The 16,449-nt window shown below is 53.3% G+C and overlaps 10 non-coding genes across 10 annotated transcripts; all 10 read right to left on the minus strand.

Moving 5' to 3' along the window:
- Window positions 1-754: 754 nt before the first annotated feature.
- Window positions 755-827, minus strand: TRNAK-CUU (transfer RNA lysine (anticodon CUU)). Its single transcript has one exon. It is a non-coding gene; the product is annotated as a tRNA-Lys (tRNA).
- Window positions 828-2,217: 1,390 nt separating this feature from the next.
- On the minus strand, window positions 2,218-2,290 carry TRNAR-CCU (transfer RNA arginine (anticodon CCU)). Its single transcript has one exon. It is a non-coding gene; the product is annotated as a tRNA-Arg (tRNA).
- Window positions 2,291-6,877: 4,587 nt separating this feature from the next.
- On the minus strand, window positions 6,878-6,950 carry TRNAK-CUU (transfer RNA lysine (anticodon CUU)). Its single transcript has one exon. It is a non-coding gene; the product is annotated as a tRNA-Lys (tRNA).
- Window positions 6,951-9,472: 2,522 nt separating this feature from the next.
- TRNAP-AGG (transfer RNA proline (anticodon AGG)) lies at window positions 9,473-9,544 on the minus strand. Its single transcript has one exon. It is a non-coding gene; the product is annotated as a tRNA-Pro (tRNA).
- Window positions 9,545-10,282: 738 nt separating this feature from the next.
- Window positions 10,283-10,354, minus strand: TRNAP-UGG (transfer RNA proline (anticodon UGG)). Its single transcript has one exon. It is a non-coding gene; the product is annotated as a tRNA-Pro (tRNA).
- A 1,680-nt stretch (window positions 10,355-12,034) lies between these two features.
- Window positions 12,035-12,107, minus strand: TRNAK-CUU (transfer RNA lysine (anticodon CUU)). The gene has a single exon. It is a non-coding gene; the product is annotated as a tRNA-Lys (tRNA).
- A 434-nt stretch (window positions 12,108-12,541) lies between these two features.
- On the minus strand, window positions 12,542-12,613 carry TRNAP-UGG (transfer RNA proline (anticodon UGG)). The gene has a single exon. It is a non-coding gene; the product is annotated as a tRNA-Pro (tRNA).
- A 1,149-nt stretch (window positions 12,614-13,762) lies between these two features.
- Window positions 13,763-13,835, minus strand: TRNAK-CUU (transfer RNA lysine (anticodon CUU)). The gene has a single exon. It is a non-coding gene; the product is annotated as a tRNA-Lys (tRNA).
- Window positions 13,836-14,254: 419 nt separating this feature from the next.
- Window positions 14,255-14,326, minus strand: TRNAP-AGG (transfer RNA proline (anticodon AGG)). The gene has a single exon. It is a non-coding gene; the product is annotated as a tRNA-Pro (tRNA).
- A 783-nt stretch (window positions 14,327-15,109) lies between these two features.
- On the minus strand, window positions 15,110-15,181 carry TRNAP-UGG (transfer RNA proline (anticodon UGG)). Its single transcript has one exon. It is a non-coding gene; the product is annotated as a tRNA-Pro (tRNA).
- Window positions 15,182-16,449: the final 1,268 nt, after the last annotated feature.

Consider the following 16,449-nt stretch of genomic DNA (forward strand, 5'->3'; position numbering starts at 1 on the left):
AAAGTACTGCGGTTGAGACTATAACCCTCTAACTGATAATTTGTGTAGTATTACGTGGGAAATTATAATAACTTGGTATGGCTCAGCAGGTAAAGAATCTGCCTGCAGAGCAGAAGACAAGCAGACATGGGTTCAGTCCTTCAGTGGGGAAGATCCCCTGGAGGAAGAAAATGGCAGCCCACTCCAGTTATGCTTGCCTGGAGAATCCCATGGACAGAGGAGCCTGGTGGGCTACAGTCCAAGGGGTCACAAACAGTTGGACATGACTGGGCGACTAAGCACAGTTAAGATAAAATATATTATTAAAATTGACTTCATTTTTAAGAATTTAATGAGGCTACTAGAAAAAAATTTTCTAAAATATTTATCTATTTGGTTGCATCAGGTCTAGTAGAGGCATGCGGTGTCTTTAGTTGAGGCATGTGGGATCAAGTGCCCAACCCAGCCCCTTGCTTTGTGAGCAGAGTCTTAGCCCCTGAACCATGAGGGAAGCCCCTACTAGAAAATTGTTCATTACAAATGTGGCATTTGCTGCTTCCAGGATTCCCTCAGGAGGCATTGTATCTGGCTGTCCTTTTTTATTGTTTTCTTTTTTGTAATTGTTTTCTTGGTTGCCCTTTTTAAAAACTGATATAGTACTATAGATACCATCTTTCTAAGTCTTGCTAAATTTAAAAACTTTCACTCAAAGACACCTTCTGGTATGTGTTTAAGAGAATCCTGGCTTTCTCACCTTCCCCTGCAAAAACCCATGCGCCCAACGTGAGGCTCGAACCCACGACCCTGAGATTAAGAGTCTCATGCTCTACCGACTGAGCTAGCCAGGCTCATAGAGACTTTACTTCCCTTCGGGAGAAAGTACACCTACTACCCCGCAAGAACTTGAAGATGAAGTGCGACTGCCACCAACATCTGCTGCGGGAGGATAAGAGTTCGATAGGAGCGGGGACTCCTTGGGCCAGGAGCCAGCGAAATCCACCAAGCTGGGCTGCGCAGCCTGGCGGGGAGCTTGCATCTTCCCATAAGCTCTGAACCCCAAACGTGTCCCAACATACCAGAGGTCACTCGCCTAATAGAGTAATCCATTCACTCACATGTTGATTGAACGCTTAATGTGTGCGGAGCACTGAGGATACCGCAGTTGACAAATTAGATTTTTAAGAAAGAGGAAGAAAGGGGGCCAGACTCCAGATCAAAGGAAATTGCTGCTGTCCATTTTTGTTTTCTTCCTCTCCAGGCTCGATGCCTGCAGTTTTTAACCCAACAGGCAAGCAGGAAGTGCGGTAGGAGTCTTTTAACGGGCGATTCTCTCTTCCCTGTTCGGAAACTTGCCCTGCCCTCTTCAGTTATTAAAAGAAGAAAGAAAGAGAAAAGAAAAGAGATGTTTCTGAGGACATGGGGCGCTTTCTCCTGGCCTGTGATTATAAAAAGTCACAAAAGTAGCTATACTGAAATAACAGAAGTCCAGGCAGAAAATCACCCACGGTCCTAACCCAGATCAAGTCAACGTTATCATTGCCCCCGCCCTGCGCCCCGCCTTACTTCCAATTCTCCCCTAAGCGCCCTTTCAGTTCTTACAGCCACATTTCAAAGGGGCAAGGTCTGCTCTCCACATTTTCTGTTTACTTTTTGATCTGTGTATTTCTGCATTTTGCTAGAGTCACTTTTTTTCTCCCCTTCCTTCCTGGGTCCTTCCACACCTGATTCTTTTCTGTACAGTCATGCAGGGACAGCTGCGGCTTGGGAGTTACTGTTTGTTATGTAAGAAATGCATCGAGCACGCCTTTCAGAGCAAGAACTTCCAAGTCGACTGGGAAGGACTGAACATTCTTTTCTGTGGTTGAACAGTATTAATGAAGGAAAATGTATTCCATCTGTCTCCCACAGATGGCCATTCCCGTGTCCCTTTTATTTATTATTTACCAAACTGCTGCAATAAAACCTTGTACTTACATCAGTAGTTTTATCTCTGAGACAAATTCGAAGAATTGGAATTAGAGGATCAAAGACTGCTTTGCAAAATTCGAGTGAAACCACACATATTCTCACATTAAGATGTATGTGTAACTACACATTTTTTCCCATTTAGATGTACAGGAACGCCGTCTTTGTCCTTCCTTGTTAGAGATTGTGAGGAATTTTCGCATCTTATGATCTATTTATCTAATGACCAAAATACATCTCTCCATCTAATGATTGACACACTGCCCATCATACTACCCCAGGTGGGACTCGAACCCACAATCCCTGGCTTAGGAGGCCAGTGCCTTATCCATTAGGCCACTGGGGCTGCTGCCAAAACTGTTCCCAAGAGCTTGGAAGAAGGAATAACGCGTCACCAGTAGTTAGAAAGTGATCCAGGAATTGGTTTGGGTGCGTATTAGAAACCTGGTTGAGTCCCTACAGGTCCCAGTCTCTGTTCAAGTCGCCAAGGAACAGAGTCGTGAGCGAAACAGACAACCGCGGCTCGCGGCAGAGCTCCTGTGCGCGCCGCGCCCTCGCCGCCGGCCGCGCCCTCCTCGCCCTGCGTTCCCGCGGCTCCTCCCGCGCGCTCCGCGGGGTCCGGTTCGTCGGCTTCCTCCAGCGGGAGTCCCAGGCTCCGGAACGCCCTGGGTTGTCCTGCGGGTGACAGATGCAGCGAGCAGTGAGAGTCCCTGGCTGCATCAGTCCGCGGCGCGTTGGGCAGGACCACCCTGCGGCGTGTGTGACAAACGTTCTGTCCTCCGGGGACGCGGCTGGACAGAAGACCCGGGGGAACGCGGGGCTGGAAGAAGGCGTGCGGGGCCAACACCGCGAGCCGGGGAGGCGACCCCTCCGCACCCGCCGAGGCACAGCCGCAGGCGACAGTCAGAACCTGCCCCACAGCCCCCTGCGTTGGGCATCGTCACCCAGGGCTTGGCACCGTCCGGGGGACCGCCCGCCCGCAGAATGCTCCCCGCCCGACCTCACTTTTCCAGGCCAAACCACACCCTTGGAGCTGCCCAAAGCCGAAGTCCGCGGGATCGGGACACACCCCCTGCAATTTCCCTCGCCACCCACCTTTCTTTCTTCACTGAAGTTCCTAATTAATCCGAAGGGTAAAAAGTCAGCAGAATCCAGAGCCGCTCAAGATCCGACCTCTATCCCCACCCCCGCCGCATCCCCTCAAGGGAGCTCCCGGGACCTCAGATTCTCCTCTCGTCACCCCCATCCCGATTTCATCCTTTGTCACTCGAGCAACAGGAGTATCTAATGTGCAGTCCAGATTCCAATATCCTTCAATCTCCTCCAATAAGTCCTTTATGGCTAAAAAAAAAAAAATCCAGGACAGACTCAGAGGACAAACTGATTCAGTTGCTGCGGTTTCTAATCTCCTTTGTCCTGTTGGTCCTGGCCAGCCTTGCCTCCGGCCCGGATGAAGCGGCGGGCTAGGGATGGGGGGCGCTGGAGCCACCAGCCCAGAGACTGGGGAGAAACCGGCGTGGGAACAACACGGCGGACACTGAGAGGAACTAGGACGCTGTAGACGTGGGCCCCTTGTGCCTCGGGTGTACTTCGTCCCACGGGTGCGCGAGGTCTCCACACAGGCTCGCCTTTTAAAGCGGTTGTATTTTATTTAGCAAAAGGGGCCTGGAGGAGGAGACGCCGGGGAACACGCATTGCAGAAGCAGCTGGCGGCGTTGGGGAGGGACGGGTGTGTTCCTGTTCATACTCATCTTTGGGGGTCACAGATTCCAGGCGGAACCCAGGAGCAGATCCTGGGCTCTGCCTTGGTCTCCCGGAGCCCAGGGCGGTCACGTTTGCCTAGATTGGCACGTGTCCTTCGTTCCACGGCAACTTCGGGCCGCCATCATCCCTCTGGTTTGCCACATCCGTTTAAATTGAGCCTGGAATTTCTTGACTTTTCCAAAAGCAAGCTCTTGACTTCTTTGAGGTTTGTTTGTTTTTTGTATCCGACACTTTCAGTTGTTTTTAGAAAGAGGATTGGTCCCCCAAACCCATTTGCGTTATTGGAAACCTCGACTCTGCCAGAGTGTTTTTCTTTATAACTTCTTTAAAACTGTTTATATTTTTTTAACCAATAAGTTAAAGTGTTTTTGTTTGTTTGTTTTTAACAAATTTGGAGAGAGACGGATCCCCCACTCCCTCCAGGAAATCAAATCCAACAGTCAAATCAGCCTTGGAGTTCTGCAGCGGACTCGAAAAAGTGATTTGGCCTGAGGGATAGCCCTGGTCTCCGGCCGTGGTGACCCTGACCTACAGGGTGACTGACCCTGGCATGTGGTTGCCCTGGAAGTGGGGAATCTTTGCGCTTTACTGAAAGCAGCTCTCTGGATTTGGAACTCCTTAAAGGTCAAACTCAAACTCCACCTGGACCCTCAGCTGCCAAAAATGGGACCCAACACAGCCTGAGTTTCAGAGCGGGGGACAGGACCCCTATCCTGACAGCATGGACCCCAGGTCTCTGTGCCCAACCCGGGTTCCCAGAACCCTTCCCTGACCTGGGGCTGTGGAACCAGGGCAGACCTGGGAGTGCCCAGGTGAGAGGTGACAGGAGACGGAGAGAAGAGAAGGAGGAAGAGAAGAGAAGGAGGAAGAGAAGGGAATCAAGAAAGAGAAGGAGGGCCTTGGGTGCTGGAGTCAGGCCCGATACATTACTGGACACTTAGCAGGGATGTCTGAGTCTCAGTGGAGTAATTCATTGCTGGACTTGAAGCCTGAAAGGTAGGTGATTTGGGGAGACTGTTTCAGATTTTCTCCCTTGCCAGCCTTAACCTGACTGAAGGCCCACAGACATTGCCCTGTGCTGGGAGCCAGCGAGGGAAATCCTACCCGTGGCAAAGGTCAATTGGGGAAGAGGCCTGACGGGCAAAGGCTAATCAGGACTCGAGGAACCCCCTGGACTTACCTGAGCATCTACCCCAAAGAAAACCGGAGTCTGACTGCTTTACTATCTTACGGCTCTTATCAAGTCCTCTAATACTTACGGGGGCTTCCCCCCAACCACCTTTCTCTGAAAACATTAATTCAGAGCTGTAGTTTAAAAGTTCTCCTCGGCTTAATAGGAGTGTTCCAATCCAAGCCCCTCTGATAGCTTTCTAACTTGCATGACAAGTTTGTCCGGGTTCCTACAACTATGAGTGTGACTGTTTATAGCCTCCCAGCCATGCAAGGACAGAAAGCCTAATATTCTAAAATACAGAAATCTGTTGAAGAAGTTAAAATCAGTAGAATAGTACTAAAAAAGATTCCATTGTTGAATCAATGCTTGCTGCAAAGTTTATCTATTGTATCCTTGGAAATATATTAATCACATATAGAGAATATAAGTAGTAGCCTTTGATTTAACCACATCAGATCTTAAGTTAATAAATTCCTTTCTTGTAGCTCACTACACCTGTGCCTTATAGGAATGTAACCTTGTCATGTGTATAGCACCTGACTTTAGGAAAATCATCTTAAAAGAATATAAGACTTTTTCTAGCTAACTAACCTTTGTTAGGAGAGAGGGCCATAAACTGTTAGCAGGCCCCCTGGCCAGAAGATGATGTAAACCACCCAAAACTTTTGTATATCATGAGACATACAAAAATGAGCCCTGATCCTGATAAGGGTCAAGACTGCTGACCCCGCGTGATTTTGGCGTGACTCTGTACCTCTCTTTCTCTATTTTTTATGTGCACAACTTAGGGTATAAAAGCAGCACTGGAAAATAAAGTTTTGGGCCTTGCTCACTGAAGCTTGGTCTCCCTGTGTCGTTCTTTCTCTTTTTCCGTCCTTTTCTCTATTCTCCTTTTTCTGGTTGAGATCCTTGGAGCGCTGGGCCCTCTGAGTTTACCTATCTGCCTGGGTTTCTAAGACCCACTCGAGGGGGTGCCCTGGTGGGGTGCCGCCAGTGATTCGAGAGGGCACCTGCGGCCTGCGTAAACAGAGCAAACCCCGTGCTGGGGTTTTATTGGTTTCCAGTGTAAACCAAGGAATCATCAGCCCCTGTCTCTCTCTCTCTCTTTCTCTCTCTCTCTCTCTCTGACGCTGACGCCGTTCATCCCGAGGATATCCTGGGCCATATCGAGGCTGGACCCCGATAGCCCTGCACTGTGATGTCCACACCCCTGAATACCCAAGACTCCTACTAAAAGTTTAAAAGTATCTGGAAACAGTTTGAAGCTTTTAAATGTTTTCTCTAATTCTCTCGAAGTGTGGAGCTTTGAAGTATAAGATCTGGAGACTTGGGGTAGTTCTCAAATCTCTAGAGAGGAGCTGTTTTCATGTAAAAAGGGAAATAAAAGGGCTCATCCGGGATTTCAACCCGGGACCTCTCGCACCCTAAGTGAGACTCATACCCCTAGACCAACGAGCCACACAAATTATGGCCTCTGGCTCTCTTCTGTGACTCTGTGGCATCCCAGATATGGGATTCAGGAGACCAGTGAGATGGGGTGGGGAGGAGACTCCAATTTCAGACCCATGGGGAAGCGTTGAGCTCAAAGATTAGTGGGCAAGGCGAGGACCGCAGAGCTCCGTGTGCCGGCAAGTTGGGAAGAAGCCCTGCACCCTCCCCCCGCCATATCTGGTGGTCCCTGTGCTCAGATGACAATGAGCCCACCGCCAGGAAAGGCAGGCTATCCTAGCATCCCAGCTTGGCTCTTAGGTCACTTTGCTGACACTTCTTGAATCCAGGAACATGCTTGAGAAGGAGCTGGGGTAAGAGCCAGCAAGGAGCTCTGGGTCCAGCAGGGCAGTGCCCTGGGGTGCCCTTTGATGGCAGGTCATAGGATTGCCTTGCTTGGAAAAGACGCTCCCCCAGGTGTAGTATCCTGGTATCCATCTGATGCTCACTGATGCTCACCTGCTGAGTTTCTCTGGACTCTAAAAGGTCCAAACCAAGAAAAGACATCGCCCAACGTGGGGCTCGAACCCACGACCCTGAGATTAAGAGTCTCATGCTCTACCGACTGAGCTAGCCGGGCAACCATGAGAAAACCATATCCTTGCATATATTGATGGGGTAATACTTTGGCCACGTCATGCGACGAGTTGACTCACTGGAAAAGACTCTGATGCTAGGAAGGATTGGGGGTGGGAGGAGACGGGGACGACAGAGAATGAGATGGCTGGATGGCATCACTGACTCGATGGACATGAGTTTGAGTGAGCTCCAGGAGTTGGTGATGGACAGGGAGGCCTGGCATGCTGTGATTCATGGGGTCGCAAAGAGTCAGACACGACTGAGCGACTGAACTGAACTGAACTGAACTGAACTGAATGTGAAGATGATGGGACCTAGGTGACAGGTACTGACTTAGACATGGACACCAGGGGGGGTCAGTAGCCAAGGTTCCTGGGCCTCACAGGGAGTCCCCGCTGCAAGCTCCACACTCCACCTGTGGCCCCTTCTACAACAGTTCCTCTAGTCCAGGACTTCCCTCACCACCCTGTAGCTGGGGAACCTGGTCTGACCCTTGTGCCCATGCAGTCAACCTGTCTGTGAGCTTAGGGAGAAGCAACTGGGCGAAGTCACACGGACAGGGCAGCACAAACCTAGGGCGAAATGCACAACTGACCCCTGGAGGGCCATCTGGGTTATTTCCAGTTTCTTGGCTGTTTTGAATAAAACAACTATAGACACTCATGTACAGATTTTTGTGTGAACAGAAGCCTTCATTTTTCTGAGATAAATACCCAAATTGCTGGGTCATATGGTGATTATACATTTAATTTTTAAAGAAAATGCCACAGTGTTTTCCAGCATGAGTGTACGCTTTTACATTCCCGCCAGCAATGTGTGGGCTGACTCACTGTCTCCGATAAAATGTTCAACAGAAATAGAGTGTCAGAATCCTTGTTGCATTTCTAACCTCAAATAGAATATTTTCAAGGTTTCACCACAAACTTGAAATTTGCTGCAGTATTTTGTAGATCATTTGGGCAAGTTATGGGTACTAACAGCTTTCACAAATTCATTTAGAATATACTTTCATTATCTTCTTAATGTATCCAATAACTGTAAAGTCATTCTCTGACATGGGTTATGTTTGTCTTCTGTCATTATTTCTTAACCAGTTTTTGCAGAATTCATCAATAGCATTAACTTTTTGTCATTAATCTCTATTGTATGCTTGTTTTCAACATCATTCTTTTCTTTCTTTCTTTTTTCTAGTTCTACCAATTTATGGCTCTCATCCATATCCCTCCACCTTCATGCGTGCGTGCTCAGTCATATAATTCCATGGACTGTAGCCCACCAGGCTCCTCTGTCCATGGACTTTCCCAGGCAAAAGTACTAGAGTGGATTGCCATTTCCTTCTCCATCAACTCATTATTTTCATCTCTTCATCATTTCTCCCCTTATTCTAATTTATCTGGGTTTATATTTTGCTGTACTTTTTCTAACTTCTTGTCATTAGCTTTCAGCTTGTCTTCTTTATTATACACATCTAAGGCTATCAATTTTCCTCTAATTACTGCTTTAGCTGTGTCTTAAAGGTTTTGGTATGTAGTATTTTTCATCATCATTTATTTAAATCCCACTGTAATTTCTTCCTTAACTCATATAACTTTTAGAAGTGTATTGTTTAATTTGTAATCATATTAGGATATTTTAGGTTTTTATTTATTTTAACATATTTTTAGTTCACCATTTCTTTCATCTTTCTAAACCATTGCATACATCTACTGAGATTTGTTTCACTTTTTGCATATTTTTAGACAAATCTAGTCCTGTTTCATTCTTCTAAAGCATTTTACATAACTTCTGTTCTCAAATATATTTTCATTGTTGTCTTTCATGTCTTTATACATAGTAAGGATAGTTGTGCTATAATCTGTATCCGATAATCTTAGTATCTTTCCAACGTTATTTTCATATCTATTGTTCACTGGTTGTTGCTCATGATGCCTAGTTTCCTTGTTATTTTTCATCGTGGCATCCCATGGCACTCTTTCCAGCACATGCTGAAGACATCCTGGCAAGCACCTGAGACCTCACAGCGGGGTGGGGGTCCCGGTGTCCACCTCTTGCACCTCAAAGGCAGCCTCCGCAGAACAGGGCGGAGGGGATTTGGCTCCCTTCAGGCGCTGGGGCCCAGGACAGTGGGTACCCAGCGGTGCAAGAGATCCCGGGACTCCTGCTGACTTCAGGCAAGGAAGGAGGGGAGACGCATGAGTCCACGCCAGGTAAACTGACTGGATTTGGAGTGATGCGAATGCCTGCAGCCCATGCCTCTCCCCAAGTGGATGCCCTGGCCTCCTGACCAGGGACTGTGGGGCCCAGGCTTGACAGTTCAGAGGCCTCCAACCGAGTAAGAACTGGCTCCTGATGTACAGAGGAAGGAAACACCTCTCCAGTCTTCCCTGCCTGGAGCTTGGATTAACAAAGTAGCTTGTTGCCAGACTCGTGGAGACACTGGCTACTGGGCCTCAAAAAAAGGTTTTTAAGGACAAGGGGAAGCACAGAGTGGATCCTGAGACCCGCAAATGGGGAGGAAAAGTAGGGCTCGTCCGGGATTTGAACCCGGGACCTCTCGCACCCTAAGCGAGAATCATACCCCTAGACCAACGAGCCACACTGCCTTTGTGTTTTGGCTATTTTCTTCCACTGGTGGGATCGCGGCTGGACCGTCCATGTCAGGGAAGTGACGCAGAATGGAGACTCCAATTTCAAGCCCACTGAGAAGTGTAGAGTCCCAGGACTAATGGACGCTGAGAAAACTGAGCGCTTCCCCAATCCGGGGTTCCGCGTCGCCTCCCTTCCGTCCTCCGGCGACAGAGAGCCCCGGACCAGGAAGGGCGGCCGGCCTCTGTCCCCGCGCCGCTCAGCGGTCACTTCGCAGGCCCCTTCGCAGCCGCGAGCGCAGGGGACCCGCTGGACAAAGCCGGCGAGGGACTCCAGGGCGCGGGGGAGCGCTCGAGAGCGGGCGGGGGCGCGGAGGGTCCCGGAGCCGCGATCTCTGGGACGCTCGCTTTAGGGGCGGCCGAACCCCCAAGACGTGGCCCCCGGTGATCGCTCAACAAACGCCGGCGGAGTGCACGGAGGGGACACCGCCTCCGCCTCGGCCTCCCGCGCTGCTCGCGCTTCTCCCAGCTCCGCGCCCCGCTCCCGCCCCCACAGATCAAAACTAAGACTGCGCGTTTCGGACGTGGGGCCCCCAGTCCCCGAGGCTGACTGTGAGAGTCGCTTTGTTCTACCGACTGATCCGGCCGGACAGCAGCGGTCCTGGCCTCAGATGACCTAGGCGCGCCTTGCGTCTCCCCGACGCTTCCGTCAGGTTGGCCTTCAGTCCTCCTCCTAAAGAAAAAGGATGGGCTCGTCCGGGATTTGAACCCGGGACCTCTCGCACCCAAAGCGAGAATCATACCCCTAGACCAACGAGCCGACACACGCCTCTTCCCCCCTCCCCCCGGCCTCCCGAGCTGCTCGCGCTTCTCCCGGCTCGGTTCCCGGCTCCAGCCCCCGCAGGTCAAAACCTAGAAAGCTCGTTTCGGACGCGGGGCCCCCAACCCTCGAGGTTGACTGTGAGAGTCGCTTTGTCTACCGACTGATCCAGCAAAGGTCCCGGCCTCAGATGCCCTAGGATGGCCTGATCTGGGGGTGGCCCCTAGCGGGGGGCGGGTTAGCCCACCAAGCAGACCGCGCACCAGGGCGGATCAGATGCCCCTCCCAGTCCAGCTGCGGGAGGAGGCGGGCCCTGCGGTCGGGCTGGGGAGTAGGAGGAGGCCGCCCTCGGAGCAGCGAGAGCCCGCGTCTAGGAGTCGGGGGTCAGGTCGGGGCAGAGCCTGCAGTCGGTATGTTCTTTCTCGACGACCAGCCACTCCCCAAACCCTTCGGATATTTGGCCCCATTTCTTCGCCCTCTCATCAGGGAAAGCCCCGGACGAGACCCCGACCCAAGAATGAAGTTGTGCCCAGGGAAGCCCGGGAGTCTCTTTCTCTCTCCCCGCCACTAAAAAGCAACTTTAAGTTACAATAGTGCTGATCGGGGGCTGGAGCAGTGATCCTCCCGAATCATCTGAGACCTGGAGCCCTAGGGCAACCTACGAGGCACTTTCCTTTACTCTGTTTGCAGGAGCGGTTACCGCAGGTCCCGCTCTCTCTGAGGACGCTGTCTAATCTGTGTCTCCCCGACGCTTCCACCAGAACAAACCTCAGTCTTCCGCTTGAAGAAAAGGGATGGGCTCGTCCGGGATTTGAACCCAAGACCTCTCGCACCACAAAGCGAGAATCATACCCCTAGACCAAGGAGCCACTACATGTCTCCTTGTCCTGTCTCCAGTCCGTCTGCAGGTGACTCCAGCGAAGCTCGCTGCCATAGCTCAGTTGTCAGCGTGCGCACCGAATCCGGTTCTGGGGGAATCGCTGGGTCGCGGGTTCGCAGCCGCAGTGCGGTTTCAAAGGGACGTTTCGATTATCTGCTCCTCGTGCGGCGGGAACTGGAGGGAGATTCCCCCGCCCCAAACTACAGCTTTGCTCAGTTCTAGCCTCAAAGGGAGGCAGGAGATTCCCCGCCCGGAACACCTCGCCCTCAAGAGGCCTCTCCTAGGGACCGAGGGGTGCCTGGGCCTGAGGCAAAGCAGACTCTGGAACTACCAAACAACCCTATATCCCTCTACTTAATCGACACCTGAACCAAATTTCTCCCCCAACAGAGCAGTCTCTGAGCGAGAGGAGGAGGAGGTTCCGCAGGACCGCTCACTGTCCAAGGGTAGGAGTCTCCATTAAGTGCAAGAGGGTCAAATTCCCAGAGTAGCCTAGGTCTTCACACCTTTTAATTTTGGGGACTTCTCAGCCTTTAAGGGCGCTGGTTCTTGCCTTGTCGTGAACTTACTCTCCTAGCTTTCCAGAAATGGAAGTCTAGAAGTTCCCATGTGAGGCCCAACCATTACAAGAAGTAGACAAGGCCAGGAGAGGGTCCAGCGTGGCTTCCTACGGTGAGCAGGAATCTGTGTGTGTCTGCACCCTGTGCCTTCAACAGGGCACTTTTTAGTCGGGAATGGACAGCTGGGAGCAGAAAACCAACACACGTGGCACTGGAATCCACAACAGGCAGCAAAAACCACGCCCAACGTGGGGCTCGAACCCACGACCCTGAGATTAAGGGTCTCATGCTCTACCGACTGAGCTAGCCGGGCGGTTGGGGGTAGCCGACTGTGGCCAGGTTTCCGACGTTGATGGGCTGTGGACCGCCCCAAACGACAGGATGGAGCAGGTACCAGGGTCAGTGGGTAAGTGGAGTGCCTGGATTTGAGATGGGGGTGGTCTTCGGCTGCAAACGCCAGCAGCGCATCACCTCTCCCGACGCCGGTGCCTTGGCCCCCTGACCGAGGACCGTCGGGTCCAGGCTTGACGGTTCTGAGACCTGCCACCGGCGAAGAACGAGCTCCCGATGCAGAGAAAGGGAACATCTCTGTCTTCCGTTCCTCCTTCCTCCAGCACAGGCTGACAATGTAACTTGTGAGGAGACTCACGGAGACACTTTGGCTACTGGGTCTCAATGAAAAATTTAAAACGACAATGGAAGGGTCAGAGTGGGCCTTGAGACCCGCAAGTGGGGGGAGAAAAAACAGGGCTCGTCCGGGATTTGAACCCGGGACCTCTCGCACCCAAAGCGAGAATCATACCCCTAGACCAACGAGCCGCATGTACCGTGCCGTCTCCCCCGGTCCTTCCGCAGGTGACTCCGGTGTAGCTCGCCGCCAAAGTTCAGTTGTCTGTGTCCTCACCTGCGGACCCCAGGTCGCAGGTTCGCAGCTGCAGTCCAGTTTCAGAGGGACTGTTGGATTATCTGCTCCTCGTGCGGAGGGAGCTGGAGGAGACCCCGCAGCTGCAGCTCTACTCAGTTCTGGCCTCAGATGGAGGCAGGAGACTCCGCGCCCAGGGCACCTCGTCTGCAAAAGGCCTCACCTGGGGACCGATCGGGGATACCTGGGCCTGAGTGAGGGAGGCGGGCAAAACAGATTCTGGAAGTGTCCTATATTCCTCTAGTTGATCAACACCTGAATCCAATTCTGCCCCAACGGAGCAGCGTGACTGAACTAGAGGAGGAAAGGGAGGCGGTTTCCAGCCATGGCTCCCTGGTCCAGGGGAAGGAGGAGGGGCTCAGGTTTTTATACTTTGTTTTTTTAAATTGGGGCCAGTGTTCCATGAGGAGGAAAACCCTTGTGTGCCTTAAATGGCGTTGATTATTGCCTTGTCCTAATCTGCTTACTTTCTTGACCTTCCAGTAACAGGAGTCTACAAGCCCCCATGAGAGACTTAACCGCTACAAGGACGAGGGCAGGACCCAGCATGGCTTCCAATGTTGTTCAATCGCTTAGTCGTGTCCGACTCTTTGTGACCCCATGGACGTCAGCAAGCCAGGGCACCCCGTCCATCACCGACTCCAGGAGTTTGCTCTAACTCACGGTCATTGACTCAATGATGCCATTCAGGTATCCTCCTCTGTCACCCCCTTCTCCTCCTGCCTTCAATCTTTCCCAACATCAGGGTCTTTTCCAATAAGTTGGCTCTTGGCATCAGGGGGCAAAGGATTGGCGCTTCAGCATCAGTCCTTCCAATGAATATTCAGGGTTGATTTCCTTTAGGATGGACTGGTTTGATCTCCTCGTAGTGCAAGGGACTCAAGGGTCTTCCCCAACAACAGTTCAAAAGCGTTAATGGAGAGCAGGAATTTGTGTGTGTCTGCACCCTGTGTCTCCAACAGGGCACCTTTCAGTCGGGAATGGACAACTGGGAGCAGAAGACCAACCCAAGTGGAGCGGGAATCCACAATGGGCTGCAAAATCTGCGCCCAACGTGGGGCTCGAACCCACGACCCTGAGATTAAGAGTCTCATGCTCTACCGACTGAGCTAGCCGGGCGGTTAGGGGTAGCCGACTGTGGCCAGGTTTCCGAAGTTGATGGGCTGTGGACCAAACGACAGGATGGAGCAGGGTCAGCGGGGACGTGGAGTGACTGGATTTGAGGCGGGGCTGGGCTCCGGACGCAAACGCCAGCAGCGCATCACCTCTCTGCACGCCGATATCCTGGCCTCCTGACCCGGGACTGCGGGGTCCAGGCTTGACGGTTCAGAGACCTGCAGGCGGCGAACCACGGGCTCTTGATGCAGAGGAATGGAACATCTCTCAGCCTTCCGTGCCTGGAACTCAGACTGAAAAAGTAGCTTGTTAAGACACTCATGGAGACACTTTGGCTAGTGGACCTCAATGAAAAATTTGAAACGACAAGGGGAGGCACAGAGTGGGCCCTGAGACCCGCAAATGGGGAAGTTTAAAAAGCAGGGCTCGTCCGGGATTTGAACCCGGGACCTCTCGCACCCTAAGCGAGAATCATACCCCTAGACCAACGAGCCGCACATACTGAGGTTTTTGGCTCGCCTCTCTGATGCGTGGTGTCTTGGAGCTGGACCGGCGACGCCAGTGAGGTGGTGCGGAAAGGAGACTCCAATTTCAGACCCACTGGGAAGTGCGTGGTTCCGGGAACGCTGCGCGCGGAGAAAACCCAGAGCTCCCGGGCCGGCAAAACGGACAGAAGCCCCTGCGCTCCGACAGTCCGGGGTCCGTGCCGCCTCCCCTCCGCCCTCGGAAGACAGGCAGCCCCGGACCAGGAAGGGCGGCCGGCCTCTGTCCCCGCGCCGCTCAGCGGTCACTTCGCAGGCCCCTTCGCAGCCGCGAGCGCAGGGGACCCGCTGGACAAAGCCGGCGAGGGACTCCGGGGCGCGCGGGCAGGTGGGGACCGCTCGAGAGCGGGCGGGGGCGCGGAGGGTCCCGGAGCCGCGATCTCTGGGACGCTCGCTTTGGGGGCGACCGAACCCCCAAGACGTGGCCCCCGGTGATCGCTCAACAAACGCCGGCGGAGTGCACGGAGGGGACACCGCCTCCGCCTCGGCCTCCCGCGCTGCTCGCTCTTCTCCCGGCTCCGCGCCCCGCTCCCGCCCCCACAGATCAAAACTAAGACTGCGTGTTTCGGACGTGGGGCCCCCAGTCCCCGAGGCTGACTGTGAGAGTCGCTTTGTTCTACCGACTGATCCGGCCGGACAGCAGCGGTCCTGGCCTCAGATGGCCTAGGCGCGCCTTGCGTCTCCCCGACGCTTCCGTCAAGTTGGCCTTCAGTCCTCCTCCTAAAGAAAAAGGACGGGCTCTTCCGGGATTTGAACCCGGGACCTCTCGCACCCAAAGCGAGAATCATACCCCTAGACCAACGAGCCGACACACGCCTCTTCCCCCCTCCCCCCGGCCTCCCGAGCTGCTCGCGCTTCTCCCGGCTCGGTTCCCGGCTCCAGCCCCCGCAGGTCAAAACCTAGAAAGCTCGTTTCGGACGCGGGGCCCCCAACCCTCGAGGTTGACTGTGAGAGTCGCTTTGTCTACCGACTGATCCAGCAAAGGTCCCGGCCTCAGATGCCCTAGGATGGCCTGATCTGGGGGTGGCCCCTAGCGGGGGGCGGGTTAGCCCACCAAGCAGACCGCGCACCAGGGCGGATCAGATGCCCCTCCCAGTCCAGCTGCGGGAGGAGGCGGGCCCTGCGGTCGGGCTGGGGAGTAGGAGGAGGCCGCCCTCGGAGCAGCGAGAGCCCGCGTCTAGGAGTCGGGGGTCAGGTCGGGGCAGAGCCTGCAGTCGGTATGTTCTTTCTCGACGACCAGCCACTCCCCAAACCCTTCGGATATTTGGCCCCATTTCTTCGCCCTCTCATCAGGGAAAGCCCCGGACGAGACCCCGACCCAAGAATGAAGTTGTGCCCAGGGAAGCCCGGGAGTCTCTTTCTCTCTCCCCGCCACTAAAAAGCAACTTTAAGTTACAATAGTGCTGATCGGGGGCTGGAGCAGTGATCCTCCCGAATCATCTGAGACCTGGAGCCCTAGGGCAACCTACGAGGCACTTTCCTTTACTCTGTTTGCAGGAGCGGTTACCGCAGGTCCCGCTCTCTCTGAGGACGCTGTCTAATCTGTGTCTCCCCGACGCTTCCACCAGAACAAACCTCAGTCTTCCGCTTGAAGAAAAGGGATGGGCTCGTCCGGGATTTGAACCCAAGACCTCTCGCACCACAAAGCGAGAATCATACCCCTAGACCAAGGAGCCACTACATGTCTCCTTGTCCTGTCTCCAGTCCGTCTGCAGGTGACTCCAGCGAAGCTCGCTGCCATAGCTCAGTTGTCAGCGTGCGCACCGAATCCGGTTCTGGGGGAATCGCTGGGTCGCGGGTTCGCAGCCGCAGTGCGGTTTCAAAGGGACGTTTCGATTATCTGCTCCTCGTGCGGCGGGAACTGGAGGGAGATTCCCCCGCCCCAAACTACAGCTTTGCTCAGTTCTAGCCTCAAAGGGAGGCAGGAGATTCCCCGCCCGGAACACCTCGCCCTCAAGAGGCCTCTCCTAGGGACCGAGGGGTGCCTGGGCCTGAGGCAAAGCAGACTCTGGAACTACCAAACAACCCTATATCCCTCTACTTAATCGACACCTGAACCAAATTTCTCCCCCAAC

This window comes from Moschus berezovskii, chromosome 27 (genome assembly GCF_049115385.1).
Source record: "Moschus berezovskii isolate FMDL1 chromosome 27, NW_MosBer_1.0, whole genome shotgun sequence".
Taxonomy (NCBI): domain Eukaryota; kingdom Metazoa; phylum Chordata; class Mammalia; order Artiodactyla; family Moschidae; genus Moschus; species Moschus berezovskii.